This window comes from Triticum dicoccoides, chromosome 7A (assembly GCF_002162155.2).
Source record: "Triticum dicoccoides isolate Atlit2015 ecotype Zavitan chromosome 7A, WEW_v2.0, whole genome shotgun sequence".
Taxonomy (NCBI): domain Eukaryota; kingdom Viridiplantae; phylum Streptophyta; class Magnoliopsida; order Poales; family Poaceae; genus Triticum; species Triticum dicoccoides.
Window position 1 is genome coordinate 136,231,128 of NC_041392.1, and position 16,907 is coordinate 136,248,034.

Genomic DNA, 16,907 nt, shown 5'->3' on the forward strand with positions numbered 1-16,907 from the left:
ATTGGAAACTTATATGATAAAAGGTAGACCCGGGGGCCATATGTTTCACTAGTGGCTTCTCTCAAGATAGCATAAGTATTACGGTGGGTGAACAAATTGCTGTCGAGCAATTAATAGAAAAGCGAATAATTATGAGAATATCTAGGCATGATCATGTATATAGGCATCACGTCCGCGACAAGTAGACCGAAATGATTCTGCATCTACTACTATTATTCCACACATCGACCACTATCCAGCATGCATCTAGAGTATTAAGTTCATAAGAACAGAGTAACGCATTAGGCAAGATGACATGATGTAGAGGGATAAACTCAAGCAATATGATATAAACCCCATCTTTTTATCCTCGATGGCACCAATACAATACGTGTCTTGCTGCCCCTGCTGTCACTGAGAAAGGACACCGCAAGATTGAACCCAAAGCTAAGCACTTCTCCCATTGCAAGAAAGATCAATCTAGTAGGCCAAACCAAACTGATAATTCGAAGAGACTTGCAAAGATAACCAATCATACATAAAAGATTTCAGAGAAGAATCAAATATTTTCCATAGATAAACTTGATCATAAACCCACAATTCATCGGTTCTCGACAAACACACCGCAAAAAGAGTTACATCAAATAGATTTCCAAGAAGATCGAGGATAACATTGTATTGAGATCCAAAGAGAGAGAGAGAAGAAGCCATCTAGCTAATAACTATGGACCCAAAGGTCTATGGTAAACTACTCACGGATCATCGGAGAGGCTATGGTGTTGATGTAGAAGCCCTCCATGATCAATTCCCCCTTCGGCGGAGCTCCGAAAAAGGCGCCAAGATGGGATCTCTTGGGTACAGAAGTTTGCGGCGGTGGAAATAGGGTTTCGTGGTGCTCCTGTATATGGACATATATAGGAGGAAGAAGTAGGTCGATGGAGCTACGAGGGGCCCACGAGGGCGGGGGGCGCGCCCAGGGGGTAGGCGTGCCTCCCTGCCTCGTGGCCTCCTCGTTGATTTCCTGACGTCTACTCCAAGTCCCCTGGATCATGTTTGTTCCAAAAATAACTCTCCCGAAGGTTTCATTCCGTTTGGATTCTGTTTGATATTCCTTTTCTGTGAAACACTGAAATAGGCAAAAAAACAGCAATTTGCACTGGGCCTTGGGTTAGTAGGTTAGTCCCAAAAATAATATAAAACTGTATAAATAAGCCCATTAACATCCAAAACAAATAATATAATAGCATGGAACAATAAAAAAGTATATATATGTTGGAGACATATCAAGCATCCCCAAGCTTAATTCATGCTCGTCCTCGAGTAGGTAAATGATAAAAACAGAATTTTTGATGTGGAATGCTACCTAGCATAATTCTCAATGTAATTTTCTTTATTGTGGCATGAATGTTCAGATCCGAAAGATTCAAGACAAAAGTTTAATATTGACATAAAAATAATAATACTTCAAGCATACTAACTAAGCAATTATGTCTTCTCAAAATAACATGGCCAAAGAAAGTTATGCCTACAAAATCATATAGTCTGGCTATGCTCTATCTTCACCACACAAAATATTTAAATCATGCACAACCCCGATGACAAGCCAAGCAATTGTTTCATACTTTTGATTTTCTCAAACTTTTTCAATCTTCACGCAATACATGAGCGTGAGCCATGGACATAGCACTATAGGTGGAATAGAATGGTGGTTGTGGTGAAGACAAAAAGGAGAAGATAGTCTCACATCAACTAGGCGTATCAACGGGCTATGGAGATGCCCATAAATAGATATCAATGTGAGTGAGTAGGGATTGCCATGCAACGGATGCACTAGAGCTATAAGTGTATGAAAGCTCAACCAAAGAAACTAAATGAGTGTGCATCCAACTTGCTTGCTCACGAAGACCTAGGGCTTTTTGAGGAAGCCCACCATTGGAATATACAAGCCAAGTTCTATAATGTAAAATTCCCACTAGTATATGAAAGTGACAATATAGGAGACTCTCTATCATGAAGATCATGGTGCTACTTTGAAGCACAAGTGTGGTAAAAGGATAGTAACATTGTCCCTTCTCTCTTTTTCTCTCATATTTATTTATTTATTTGGGCCTTTCCTCCTTTTTTATGGCCTCCTTTTTTCTCTCTTTTTTTTCGTCCGGAGTCTCATCCCGACTTGTGGGGGAATCATAGTCTCCATCATCCTTTCCTCACATGGGACAATGCTCTAATAATGATGATCATCACACTTTATTTACTTACAACTCAAAAATTACAACTCAATTCTTAGAAGAAAATATGACTCTATGTGAATGCCTTCGGCGGTGTACCAGGATGTGCAATGACTCATGAGTGACATGTATGAAAGAATTATAAAGGTGGCTTTGCCACAAATACGATGTCAACTACATGATCATGCAAAGCAATATGACAATGATGAAGCGTGTCATAATAAACGTAAAAGTGGAAAGTTGCATGGCAATATATCTCGGAATGGCTATGGAAATGCCATAATAGGTAGGTATGGTGGCTGTTTTGAGGAAGGTATATGGTGGGTTTAAGGTACCGGCGAAAGTTGCGCGGAAGTTGCACCAACTCTCAAGGTGAGAAAGGGCAATGCACGGTACCGAAGAGGCTAGCAATGATGGGAGGGTGAGAGTGCGTATAATCCATGGACTCAACATTAGTCATAAAGAACTCACATACTTATTGGAAAATTTTATTATTTATTGAAAGAAAGTACTACGCGCATGCTCCTAGGGGGATTGATTGGTAGGAAAAGACCATCGCTCATCCCCAACCGCCACTCATAAGGAAGATAACCAATAAATAAATCATGCTCCGACTTCATCACATATCGGTTCACCATACGTGCATGCTACGGGAATCACAAACTTTAACACAATTATTTCTCAAATTCGCAACTACTCAACTAGCATGACTCTAATATCACCATCTTCATATCTCAAAACAATCATCAAGTATCAAATTTCTCATAGTATCCAATGCACTTTTTATGATAGTTTTTATTATACTCATCTTGGATGCCTATCATATTAGGACTAATTTTATAAGCAAAGAAAATTACCATGCTGTTCTAAAAGACTCTCAAAATAATATAAGTGAAGCATGAGAGATCAATAATTTCTATAAAATAAAACCACCACCGTGCTCTAAAAATATATAAGTGAAGCACTAGAGCAAAATTATCTAGCTCAAAAGATATAAGTGAAGCACATAGAGTATTCTAATAAATTCCAATTCATGTGTGTGTCTCCCAAAAGGTGTGTACAGAAAGGATGATTGTGGTAAACTAAAAAGCAAAGACTCAAATCATACAAGACACTCCAAGCAAAACACATATCATGTGGTGAATAAAATATAGCTCCAAGTAAAGTTACCGATAGAAGTAGACGAAAAGAGTGGATGCCTTCCGGGGCATCCCCAAGATTTGGCTTTTAGGTGTCCTTAGATTATCTTGGGGGTGCCATGGGCATCCCCAAGCTTAGGCTCTTGCCACTCCTTGTTCCATAATCCATCAAATCTTTACCCAAAACTTGAAAACTTCACAACACAAAATTTAAAGTAGAAAATCTCATGAGCTCCGTTAGCGAAAGAAAACAAAAGACCACTTCAAGGTCATGTAATGAACTCATTCTTTATTTATATTGGTGTTAAACCTACTGTATTCCAACATCTCTATGGTTTATAAACTATTTCACTAGCCATAGATTCATCAAAATAAGCAAACAACACACGAAAAATAGAATCTGTCAAAAAACAGAACAGTCTGTAGTAATTTGTAGGTTTCAAATACTTATGTAACCCCAAAAATTCTGAAATAAATTGCTGGACATGAGGAATTTATCTATTAATCATCTGTAAAAAAGAATCAACCTAATCGCACTGTCTAGTAAAAAATGGTAGCAAATCTAATGAGTGCTAAAGTTTCTGTTTTTTATAGCAAGATCACTAAAACTTCCCCCAAGTCTTCCCAAAGGTTCTACTTGGCACAAACACTAATTAAAAGCATAAACCACATCTAAACAGAGGCTAGATGAATTATTTATTACTAAACAGAACCAAAAATCAAGGAACAAAAATAAAATTGGGTTGCCTCCCAACAAGCACTATCGTTTAACGCCCCTAGCTAGGCATAAAAGCAAGAATAGATCTAGGTATTATCATCTTTGGTATGCAATCCATAAGTGGCTCTCATAATAGATTCATAAGGTAATTTAATTTTCCTTCTAGGAAAGTGTTCCATGCCCTTCCTTAAAGGAAATTGGAATCTAATATTCCCTTCTTTCATATCAATAATTGCACCAATCGTTCTAAGGAAAGGTGTACCAAGAATAATAGGATATGAAGGATTGCAATCAATATCAAGAACAATGAAATCTACGGTCACATAATTCCTATTTGCAACATTAAGGACATCCTTAATCCTTCCCATAGGTTTCTTAATAGTGGAATCCGCAAGATGCAAATGGACAGAACAATCATCAAATTCACGGAAACATAACACATCACACAAAGTTTTTGGAATCGTGGAAATACTAGCACCCAAATCACATAAAGCATAACATTCATGATCTTTAATTTTAATTTTAATAGTAGGTTCCCACTCATCATGAAGTTTTCTAGGAATAGAAACTTCTAATTCAAGCTTTTCTTCATAAGATTGCATTAAAGCATCAACGATATGTTTGGTAAAAGCTTTATTTTGATTATAAGCATGCGGAGAATTTAGCACATATTGTGTTGGGAATATAGCTACCAGGTAAGACCCGCCCAGGAGAGGCCGGGTCAACCCCAACGACGGGTTACAAAAGAAGCCCAATAGTATTTAAGGCTATAGTTTATTAAGACTTGTAGAAGGCTTAAGCCCAGAGGCGGCTTAAGGCCCAATATTGTAAACCGCCGTAGAAAGACTTGTAAAGAAAGGCATACAAAGAAGTCACCAAGCCGGACACGTTTTATGAACCGGCCGGGACTCTGTAGGCCGCCAGGCGTCAACCCGTGTATATAAGGGGACGACCCAGTGGCGTCTTAGGGCAAGAAACAAGAGATCGATAACCAAGCCGGCGGATTAGCCTCTTGGTGATCAAAACCCCAGCAATTCCAACACAACTAGACGCAGGCTTTTACCTTCATCGTAAGGGGATGAACTAGTATAAAACCTCTCGTGTCCTTTGTCCCGATTAACCCCTTTAAGCTTCCTAGTTGTGATGGCCCTACGACTAAGTCCTTTTGCTAGGACATCTGCCGTGACAATTCCACAACAGTTGGCGCCCACCGTGGGGCTAGCGCATGGTGGATTTGAGTTCTTGAAGGGCAAATTCGAAGGGCTCAAGGGATATGTTGTGGGCCGGATGACCAAGAGTCTTCGTGGCAAGCTCTACATCGATGATGAAGGCTGGGGCCCCAAGGCCGGCTCAATTGAGTACGGGTACCGGGTCCCCTTCAGCGGAATTCATGTCTTCATCGGCCGGATCAGCGAATTGGGCCCTGAGCCGGATGTCTACACCAACATCATCGAGACGGCTCTGCGCACGAGACCCGCTCGGGCCCGACCCGCCGTAACGCGTGCCTTTATTGGGTTGCACCCATTGAAGTGAATACTCGGAAGGATCAGTGGATGGCAGTGAGACGGCCATCTGTTCTGACGCCACGTCATCAACAGGCGTGACATATTCTTTGTATCAGCTGCAGGATGGCAGCAGTATTCTGGACCCCTTTGAGCCACCGAATCTAGTCGGAGTCTTCGTGGCCGGCACTCAGCCCGGGCAGAACTCCACGGCTGCAGCCGCAACAACCACTGGGTCGGCAGCGGCCGGGTCAGGAGACCCCGCGCGCCCTCCGGCTCAGATGCTAATGGACCTCATGGATAAACTGACGGCTCTATTGACTGCCGTGGTGGAGCCGGTGGATAAAGCTCAGCATGACGCGAAGGTGGCACGGGTACGCGAAGAGATGGCACATGCCAAGGAAAATTTAGCAGCAGAAGAGGTCAGGATGGCCGCGGAACGGGCGGCTTTGGACGCTCGTGCTCAGCAACTTCAAGCGAAGACTTTCCGGCTCTCGGTGGATCTGAACGCGTCAAACGAGGTCATGAGGAGAAGGCATCAGAAAACTCAGCCGCGTCTACCTCTGACGCTCGATCCTAGGAACCTTTTCCACACACCCGGGGCCGGTCCAAGTAACCCGCCGGAGGCAAATTGGATCACGACACCCGGAGCGCCGGTTCAGCCGCGGGCCATGGAGCCGCCTCTTATGAATACCGCTCCGCCTCATTATATACCAATACCACCGGGTCACTTTTCCAATCCTTTGGAGAATCTCATTGTTGCGTCGTCTCGTTTGGCGGCTCTCCCGATGGAAGGCGACTCTCCGACAGCAATCGAAACACGAAGGGTGTGAGAACTTCTTCAGACAGCTCTGGCACAGCAGGATGCGTACTCTTACAGTCGAGACAGAATCCACTCAACCCCTCGCCCAAGCCGGAGCCCAAGCTACAGCAGGCATATGAAATCAGCCGAAATGTCGAGCAATGCTCAACACCGTAACCAACCGCGCAGGCACGAGCTGACACAGGGTGGAGCCCTTAACTTGGCGGATCAGGAGAGGATCCGTTAAGAGGCTGAACGGGCGGTTCAACTGGCAGCTGAGCAGGCGGCTCATCAGGCTTTTCCGGCTTATCCGACAACCTCTGTTGAGGTAGGAGTAGCCGCAAGAACAGGAGGTGTCCCTTGCCCGGTGCCGGCTATACGTAATGAGCGCTTGCCAAAAGACTTCAAGGGGCCTCGTAAGGTGCCTAATTACACGGCCGACTTGCAGCATGGGGCCTGGATTGAGAGTTATGAGATGGTGATGGAGCTGTTGAAAGTCAGTGATGCAGCAATGGCTAAGTATTTCACTATGATGTTGGATGGAACGGCTCGCACTTGGTTGGAAGGATTGCCCCCCAATTCCATTGGCTCATGGGTGGAATTAAAAGCCCGGTTCATTCAGAACTTCAAGGACACATGCAAACAACCTATGTCAATCATGGACCTGACTAATTATAAGCAAGAGGAAGGTGAGTCCACAACCCATTGGGTGCGACGGGTCAAGGAGATAATACATTCATCTGATAAGATTGATGCCAGCTCGGCAGTCTTAATGTGGGAGAAAAATTGCCGTTTTGAACCTCTGAAGCACATGCTGGGGCGGCTCAAGCATGACTGCAATGACATGGGCCAGTTGATGGCGACTCTGGTCAAGTATGCTGATTCTGATAGTACCAAGGATCCCGTGTCTGATGAAGAAAAAACAGGGAAGGGAAAGAAGAACGGCAACGGCAAGGGTCACCAGCATAACCCGGCAAATCAAGGAGGTAATAAACGTAAGGCTGCCAAATTTGTGGCTAACACCAATGCACAGGGAAACAATCAACGGCGCAAGGGTAGGCAACCCCCTCGGTCAGGCGGGTTAGGTCCCACCCTTGAGCAACTATTGAATGAACCTTGTCCAAGAAACGGCACCCGGGAGAAGCCAGCCACCCATCTATGGAAGGACTGTACAATCATGAAGGCATTTAAAAATTCAAACACATTTGATGGAAGTCACGGGCCTGGCGGCGGTTCAGGCGGAGCCGGCTTTCATGGCCCGGGCGCCGGTTCAGGTGGAGGCGGCTTTCACGGTCATGGCCATACGGGTAACCAGGGAGGTTATAATCCACAACCCGGCCAAGGTAATCAGCAGCAACAGTCCGAATATCAGAGCAACCCAAAACAGTTGAATAGGGGGCGATATCATGTATTTACCACTAGTTTATGCAAGAGGGACCTGAAGCTTCATAAGAGGGCTGTCAATGTCGTTGAGCCGGCGATTCCACGTTATTTGAGATGGTCGGAACATCCTATTGTTGGAGCAGAGAACATCATCCTCCCCGGGTTGATAATCCGGGTCACTTAGCCTTGGTAGTAGCACCTTAGGTTGGTGGATATAAATTCACTAAAGTGCTCATGGATGGAGGCAGTAGCATCTACATCCTCTACTATGAGACATTTCGTCGGATGGGGTTAACTGATAAGAGTCTTAAGCAATCTAACACTATTTTTCACGGGGTTGTGCCTGGCAAGTCGGCGTACCCATTTGGTAAGATTGAATTGGAAGTAGCCTTTGGGGATGCATATGATTCCAAGGCTGAGAAGTTAACTTTTGAGGTGGTTAAGATCAAAAGCCCATATCATGCTCTGTTTGGACGGCCGGCTTAAGCCAAGTTCATGACTCGGTCGTGTTATGTATATCTCCAGCTCAAGATGTCGGGTTATAAAGGCACCATTACAGTATATGGAAGCCGGAAAATAGCCCTGGAGTGTGAAGAAGGAGATGCCTCTTATGTTGAGTCTGTTTGTGCAACAAAGGAGTTAAAGTTTTATAAATATAATGTTGACCCGACAGACATGACGTCTTTAAAGAAGCCAACTACGGAGGGTGAACCGGTGTTAAAATTCAAGTCAGCTGATGACACCAAAATGGTCGATTTTGTGCCTGGCGACTCATCCAAGCAGTTCATCATCAGTGCCAACTTGGATCCAAAATAGAAAAGCACGCTCATCGAGTTCATCCGTGAGAATCAGGACATCTTTGCATGGAAACCTTCTGACAGGCCGGGTGTCCCGAGAGAACTCGCTGAGCACACTCTTAATACTGATCCGAAGTTTAAGCCGGTCAGGCAATTTCTCCGACGGTTTAACGAGGAAAGGCGCAAGGCCATTGGAGAAGAGGTGGCCCGGCTCTTGGCGGCCGGGTTCATCATTGAAGTTTTTCACCCGGAGTGGTTGGCTAACACGGTGCTTGTACTCAAGAAGAACGACACCTAGCGTATGTGTGTGGATTACATTGATTTGAACAAAGCTTGTCCGGCTGAACCTTTTTCTCTCCCTCGTATTGATCAGATCATTGATGCTACGGTGGGTTGCAAGCGTTTGAGTTTTTTGGATGCATACTCAGGTTATCATCAGATCAAGATGACAGTTAAGGACCAGGAGAAAACAACTTTCATCACTCCGTTTGGAGCCTTCTGTTATATGTCTATGCAAAAGCTCAGGGCGACTTATCAACGGTGTGTACATAATTGCCTTCACAATCAGATTGGGCGTAATGTTCATGCTTATGTGGATGATATAGTGGTGAAATCCAGAGAAGAGGAAACCTTGGTAACAGATCTGAAGGAGACCTTTGATAACCTCCGGGTCTACAAGATGATGCTTAACCCGGCCAAGTGTGTTTTTGGAGTCCCAGCTAGCAAGCTCTTGGGTTTTTTGGTGTCTAACAGAGGTATTGAAGCTAACCCGGAGAAAATTAAGGCAATCACCTCCCTGGCCAAACTGGTGTGCATCAATGACGTTCAATGGCTGGCGGGTCGCGTCGCTGCTTTAAGCCGATTCATAAGCCGGTTAGGGGAGAAGGCGATGCCTTTGTATCAGATGATGAAAAAGACGGATGACTTTGTTTGGAGTGATCCTGCAAACTCGGCTTTTGAGGATCTAAAGAAACAACTTGCTGAGCCGCCGGTCCTTGCTACTCCAGTTGAGAAAGAGCCGCTATTATTATATGTAGTTGCTAACTCACAAGTTGTTAGTGTGGCCATTGTGGTGGAGCGCAAGGAGGCTGGCAAGGAACATCCGGTTCAACGGCCTGTTTATTACGTCAGTGAGGTGCTGATTGCATCTAAACAAAGATATGCACATTGGCAGAAGCTCGTGTATGGGGTGTTCATGGCAAGCCGGAATCTCAAACATTACTTTCAGGGTCACCCAATCACTGTGGTTAGCTCTGCTCCTTTGGGAGACATCATTCGAAATAGAGAAGCTACTAGACGAGTCGCCAAGTGGGCCATTGAACTTGGGTCTCATGGGTTGAAGTATGTGCCACGTACTGCGATTGGGTCTCAAGCGCTGGTTGACTTTATTAATGACTAGACAGAGATGCAGATGCCAGAGGAGAAACTAGACAACACATATTGGACGATTCACTTTGATGGGTCTAGACAGTTGGAAGGCTCGGGGGCTGGAGTTGTTTTAACTTCCCCTCGAGGTGACAAGTTTTGTTATGTGTTGCGATTGATGTTTCCTTGTACTAACAACGCAGAAGAATATGAAGCCTTGCTCCATGGTCTTTGAATGGCTAAAGAAATGAGTCTGAGCCGGGTCCGGTGCCTTGGCGATTCAGATTTGGTGGCTCAACAGGTGTCAGGCAAGTGGGATTCCAAGGATCCTCTCATGGCGGCTTATGGCCATGAAGTCGACGCTGTTGCAGGACATTTTAAGGGATATCAAGTGGAACACATTAACCGTAGAAAGAATGAAGTGGCCGATGCCTTAACCCAGTTGGGATCTCAGCGTAAGCCGGTGCCACCTAACACCTTTTTGGATGTTTTGCATAACCCGTATGTTAAGTTACCTATAGAGGTAGATTTGGCCGTTCCTGACCCGGAGGCACAGTTGGTGGCGGCTCTTCACGTCATCCCAGATTGGATAGTACTGTTCTTGGCTTACATGACCCAGGGCGAGTTTCCAGAGGATGAGACCCTGGCCCGACAGATAACCCGGCGGTCCAAGTCAATGACGATTTCTGACGGAGAGTTATACCATCGTAGCATCAATGGAGCATTTCAGTGGTGTGTGTCTCCTGAAGAAGGCCAATAAATACTTCGTGAGATCCATGAAGAGGATTGTGGTCATCACGCCGGGTCAAAATCTCTTGTGGCAAAAGCTTTTCATCATGGTTTTACTGGTTGACAGCTCACACTAATGCAGAGGATCTGGTCAGTAGGTGTGATGGATGTCAAAAATTTGCACGATGAGCGCACGTGCCAGCTCAGGAGTTGCGGATGATTCCAATCACTTGGCCGTCTGCAGTCTGGGGGCTTGACATGGTTGGACTTTTCAAAAGGTCTAAGGATAAAAAGACACATCTTTTAGTGGCAGTTGACAAATTCACAAAATGGGTTGAGGCAGCGCCAGTGAGTAAGTGTGATGCAGCCACGGCGGTTCAGTTCATGAAAAAGGTGATCTTTCGCTTTGGTTTTCCACACAACATTATCACTGACAATGTCACTAACTTATCCCAAGGGGCTATGGAAGAGTTTTGTCAGCGTGAGCATATCCGGCTTGATGTTTCTTCTGTAGCTCACCCTCAATCCAATGGTCAGGCTGAGAGAGGAAATCAAGAAATCTTAAAAGGTCTCAAGCCCCGGCTTATGGTTCCCTTACAACGGACGCTGGGTTGTTGGGTGGGGGAGTTACCCTCGGTGCTGTGGAGTATCAACACCACTCCTAACAGGTCTACAGGTTATACACCTTTCTTCATGGTTTATGGAGCGGAAGCAGTGCTGCCTAGCGACATCCGTCATGACTCGCCTCGTGTGGCGGCTTATGTTGAAGCTAATAACGAACAAGCCCGACAGGATGCACTTGACTTGTTAGATGTGGAGAGAGACCTAGCAGCGGCTGATACCTCTCCAACGTATCAACAATTTTTGATTGCTCCATGCTATATTATCTACTGTTTTGGACATTGTTGGGCTTTATTATCCACTTTTCTATTATTTTTGGGACTAACCTATTAACCGGAGGCCCAACCCAGAATTGATGTTTTTTTGCCTATTTTAGGGTTTTGAATAAAAGGAATATCAAACGGAGTCCAAACGGAATGAAACCTTCGGGAACGTGATTTTCTCACCGAACATGATCCAGGAGACTTGGACCCTATGTCAAGAAACAAGAAAGGAGGCCACGAGGTAGGGGGCGCGCCTACCCCCCAGGCGCGCCCTCCACCCTTGTGGGCCCCCTGTTGCTCCACCGACGTACTCCTTCCTCCTATATATACCTACGTACCCCCAAATGATCAGACACGGAGCCAAAACCCTAATTCCACCGCCGCAACTTTCTGTATCCACGAGATCCCATCTTGGGGCCTGTTCCAGAGCTCCGCCAGAGGGGGTATCCATCACGGAGGGCTTCTACATCATCACCATAGCCCCTCTGATGAAGTGTGAGCAGTTCACCTCAAACCTACGGGTCCATAGTTATTAGCTAGATGGCTTCTTCTCTCTTTTTGGATCTCAATACAATGTTCTCCCCCTCTCTTATGGAGAACTATTCGATGTAACCTCTTTTTGCGGTGTGTTTGTTGAGATCGATGAATTGTGGGTTTATGATCAAGTCTATCTATGAACAATATTTGAATCTTCTCTGAATTCTTTTATGTATGATTGGTTATCTTTGCAAGTCTCTTCGAATTATCAGTGTGGTTTGGCCTACTAGATTGATCTTTCTTGCAATGGGAGAAGTGCTTAGCTTTGGGTTCAATCTTGTGGTGTCCTTTCCCAGTGACAGTAGGGGCAACAAGGCACGTATTGTATTGTTTCCATCGAGGATAACACGATGGGGTTTTCATCATATTGCATGAGTTTATCCCTCTACATCATGTCATCTTGCTTAAGGCATTACTCTGTTTTTATGAACTTAATACTCTAGATGCATGCTGGATAGCGGTCGATGAGTGGAGTAATAGTAGTAGATGCAGGCAGGAGCCGGTCTACTTGTCTCGGACGTGATGCCTATATACATGATCATACCTAGATATTGTCATAACTATGCTCAATTCTGTCAATTGCTCAACAATAATTCGTTCACCCACCATAGAATACGTATGCTCTCGAGGGAAGCCACTAGTGAAACCTATGGCCCCCGGGTCTATCTTCATCATATTAATCTTCCAATACTTAGTTATTTCCTTTGCTTTTTACTTTGCTTTTATTTTACTTTGCATCTTTATCATAAAAATACCAAAATATTATCTTATCATATCTATCAGATCTCACTCTCGTAAGTGGATGTGTAGGGATTGAGAACCCCTTATCGCGTTGGTTGTGAGGATTTATTTGTTTTGTGCAGGTACGAGGGACTCGCGTGTAGCCTCCTACTGGATTGATACCTTGGTTCTCAAAAACTGAGGGAAATACTTATGCTACTTTGCTGCATCATCCCTTCTTCTTCGGGGAAAAACCAACGCAGTGCTCAAGAGGTAGCAAGAAGGATTTCTGGCGCCGTTCCGAGGGAGTCTACGCAAAAGTCAATATACCAAGTACCCATCACAATCCTTATCTCCTGCATTACATTATTTGCTATTTGCCTCTCATTTGCCTCTCCCCCACTTCATCCTTGCCATTTTATTCGCCCTCTCTCTCTATCCTCCCTCTCTTTCCGTTCCCCTCTTTTCCGTTTGCTTGTCGTTATGGCTAATCCCTTATCTGCTCCTTTGTCTCCCGAGTTTGAGGTTCTTCACTTCAAACAGAGGCAAGGAGAAAATTTAAAAGATGCTTGGTTTAGAATGATGGAATCTTATCGTAATTGTACCCTAGAGGTGAATTTTAGAATTTTTCTTCGCAACTTCTATGTTGGACTAAATATGTCTCGTAGACAACTTTTGGATTGCGTTGCCAAAGGCAATTTTATTTAAATTGATCCCAGTATTGCGCATGAAATTATAGAAGGTATAGTAGGAACTCTACCTCAACAAAAGGGGCCTCATCATACCCAAGAGGAAACGCAAGTTTTTGAGAAAATTTGCGAAGTAACCAAGATTTTACAAAAGTCTCTTGAACCTCTTAAAAGCGTTAGCGGGAATCTCCACCGCATGAATATGTTGATTACCTTTTGCAATAAGCGGTTGGATTCGTTAGATCTAAAAATTTCAGAATATTAAGGGAAACATAAAGAACCTCCCGGATTCGAGCTTGATTCCGCTAAAAAGTTGAAAACCAAAGATGGCAATACCTAGATATATCCTTGCTTTTTATGCCTAGCTAGGGGCGTTAAACGATAGCGCTTGTTGGGAGGCAACCCAATTTTATTTTTATTCCTTGCTTTTTGCTCCTGTTTAATAATAAATAATTTATCTAGCCTCTGTTTAGGTCGTGTTTTTTTTAATTAATGTTTGTGCCAAGTAGAACCGTTGGGAAGACTTGGGGAAAGTCTTGATATCTTGCTGTAAAAAACAGAAACTTTAGCGCTTACGAGAACTGCTGCCATTTTTATTTGGAAAGTGTTATTTAGTTAATTATTTTTGAAGATGATTAATAGATAAATTCCTCACGTCCAGAAATTTATTTTAGAATTTTTGGGGTTCCAGATTTTGTGCTAGCTACAGATTACTACAGACTGTTCTGTTTTTGACAGATTCTGTTTTTCGTGTGTTGTTTGCTTATTTTGATGAATCTATGGCTAGTGAAATAGTTTATAAACCATAGAGAAGTTGGAATACAGTAGGTTTAACACCAATACAAATAAATAATGAGTTCATTACAGTACCTTGAAGTGGTCTTTTGTTTTCTTTCGCTAACGGAGCTCACGAGATTTTCTACTTTAAGTTTTGTGTTGTGAAGTTTTTAAGTTTTGGGTAAAGATTTGATGGATTATGGAACAAGGAGTGGAAAGAGCCTAAGCTTGGGGATGCCCATGGCACCCCCAGGATAATCTAAGGACACCTAAAAGCCAAATCTTGGGGATGCCCCGGAAGGCATCCACTCTTTTCGTCTATTTCTATCGGTAACTTTACTTGGAGCTATATTTTTATTCACCACATGATATGTGTTTTGCTTGGAGCGTCTTGTATGATTTGAGTCTTTACTTTTTAGTTTACCACAATCATCCTTGCTATACACACCTTTTGAGAGAGCCATACATGATTTGGAATTTGTTAGAATACTCTATGTGCTTCGCTTATATCATTTGAGTTATATAGTTTTGCTCTAGTACTTCACTTATATCTTTAGAGCACGGTGGTGGATTTGTTTTATAGAAACTATTGATCTCTCATGCTTCACTTAGATTATTTTGAGAGTCTTAAATAGCATGGTAATTTGCTTAAATAATCCTTATATGCTAGGTGTTCAAGATTAATAATTTTTTTCTTATGAGTGTTTTGAATACTAAGAGAAGTTTGATGCTTGATGATTGTTTTGAGATATGGAGGTAATAATATTAAAGTCGTGCTAGTTGAGTAGTTGTGAATTTGAGAAATGCTTGTGTTGAGGTTTGCAAGTCCCGTATCATGCACGTATGGTAAACGTTATGTAACAAATTTGAAACATGAGGTGTTATTTGATTGTCTTCCTTATGAGTGGCGGTCGGGGACGAGCGATGGTCTTTTCCTACCAATCTATCCCCCTAGGAGCATGCGCGTAGTGCTTTGGTTTTTGATGACTTGTAGATTTTTGCAATAAGTATGTGAGTTCTTTATGACTAATGTTCAGTCCATGGATTATACGCACTCTCACCCTTCCATCATTGCTAGCCTCTTCGGTACCGTGCATTGCCCTTTCTCACATTGAGAGTTGGTGCAAACTTCGCCGGTGCATCCGAACCCCGTGATATGATACGCTCTTTCACACATAAACCTCCTTATATCTTCCTCAAAACAGCCACCATACCTACCTATTATGGCATTTCCATAGCCATTCCGAGATATATTGCCATGCAACTTTCCACCATTCCGTTCATCATGACACATTCATCATTGTCATATTGCTTAGCATGATCATGTAGTTGACATAGTATTTGTGGCAAAGCCACCATTCATAATTCTTTCATACATGTCACTATTGGTTCATTGCATATCCCGGTACACCGCCGGAGGCATTCATATAGAGTCATATCTTATTCTAAGTATCGAGTTGTAATTCTTGAGTTGTAAGTAAATAGAAGTGTGATGACCATCATTCATAGAGCATTGTCCAAAAAAAGAGAGAAATGCCAATTAAAAAAAAGGCCAAATAATATATATATATATATAAAGAAGGGACCATGCTACTATCCTTTTCCACACTTGTGCTTCAAAGTAGCACCATAATCTTCATGATAGAGTCTTTTGTTTTGTCACTTTCATATACTAGTGGGAAGTTTTCATTATAGAACTTGGCTTGTATATTCCTACAATGGGCCTCCTCAAGTTCCCTAGGTCTTCGTGAGCAAGCAAGTTGGATGCACTCCCACTTAGTTTCTTTTGTTGAGCTTTCATACATTTATAACTCTAGTGCATCCGTTGCATGGCAATCCCTACTCCTTGCATTAACATCAATCGAAGGGCATCTCCATAGCCCATTTATTAGCCTCGTTGATGTGAGACTTTCTCCTTTTTTGTCTTCTCCACATAACCCCCATCATCATATTCTATTCCACCCATAGTGCTATATCCATGGCTCGCGCTCATATATTGCGTGAAAGTTTATAGGTTTGAGATTACTAAAGAATGAAACAATTGCTTGGCTTGTCATCGGGGTTGTGCATGATGAGAGCATTCTTGTGTGACGAAAATGGAGCATGACTAAACTATATGATTTTGTAGGGATGAACTTTCTTTAGCCATGTTATTTTGAGAGGACATAATTGTTTAGTTAGGATGCTTGAAGTATTATTATTTTTATGTCAATATGAACTTTTATCTTGAATCTTTCAGATCTGAATATTCATACCACAATTAAGAAGAATTACATTAAAATTATGCCAAGTAGCACTCCATATCAAAAATTCTGTTTTTGTCATTTACCTACTCGAGGACGAGCAGGAATTAAGCTTGGGGATGCTTGATACGTCTCCAACATATCTATAATTTTTGATTGCTCCATGCTATATTATCTACTGTTTGGACATTATTGGGCTTTATTATCCACTTTTATATTATTTTTGGGACTAACCTATTAACCGGAGGCCCAGCCCAGAATTGTTGTTTTTTTTGCCTATTTTAGGGTTTCGAAGAAAAGGCATATCAAACGGAGTCCAAACGGAATGAAACCTTCGGGAACATGATTTGCTCGCCGAACATGATCCAGGAGACTTGGACCCTACGTCAAGAAACAAAAGAGGAGGCCACGAGGT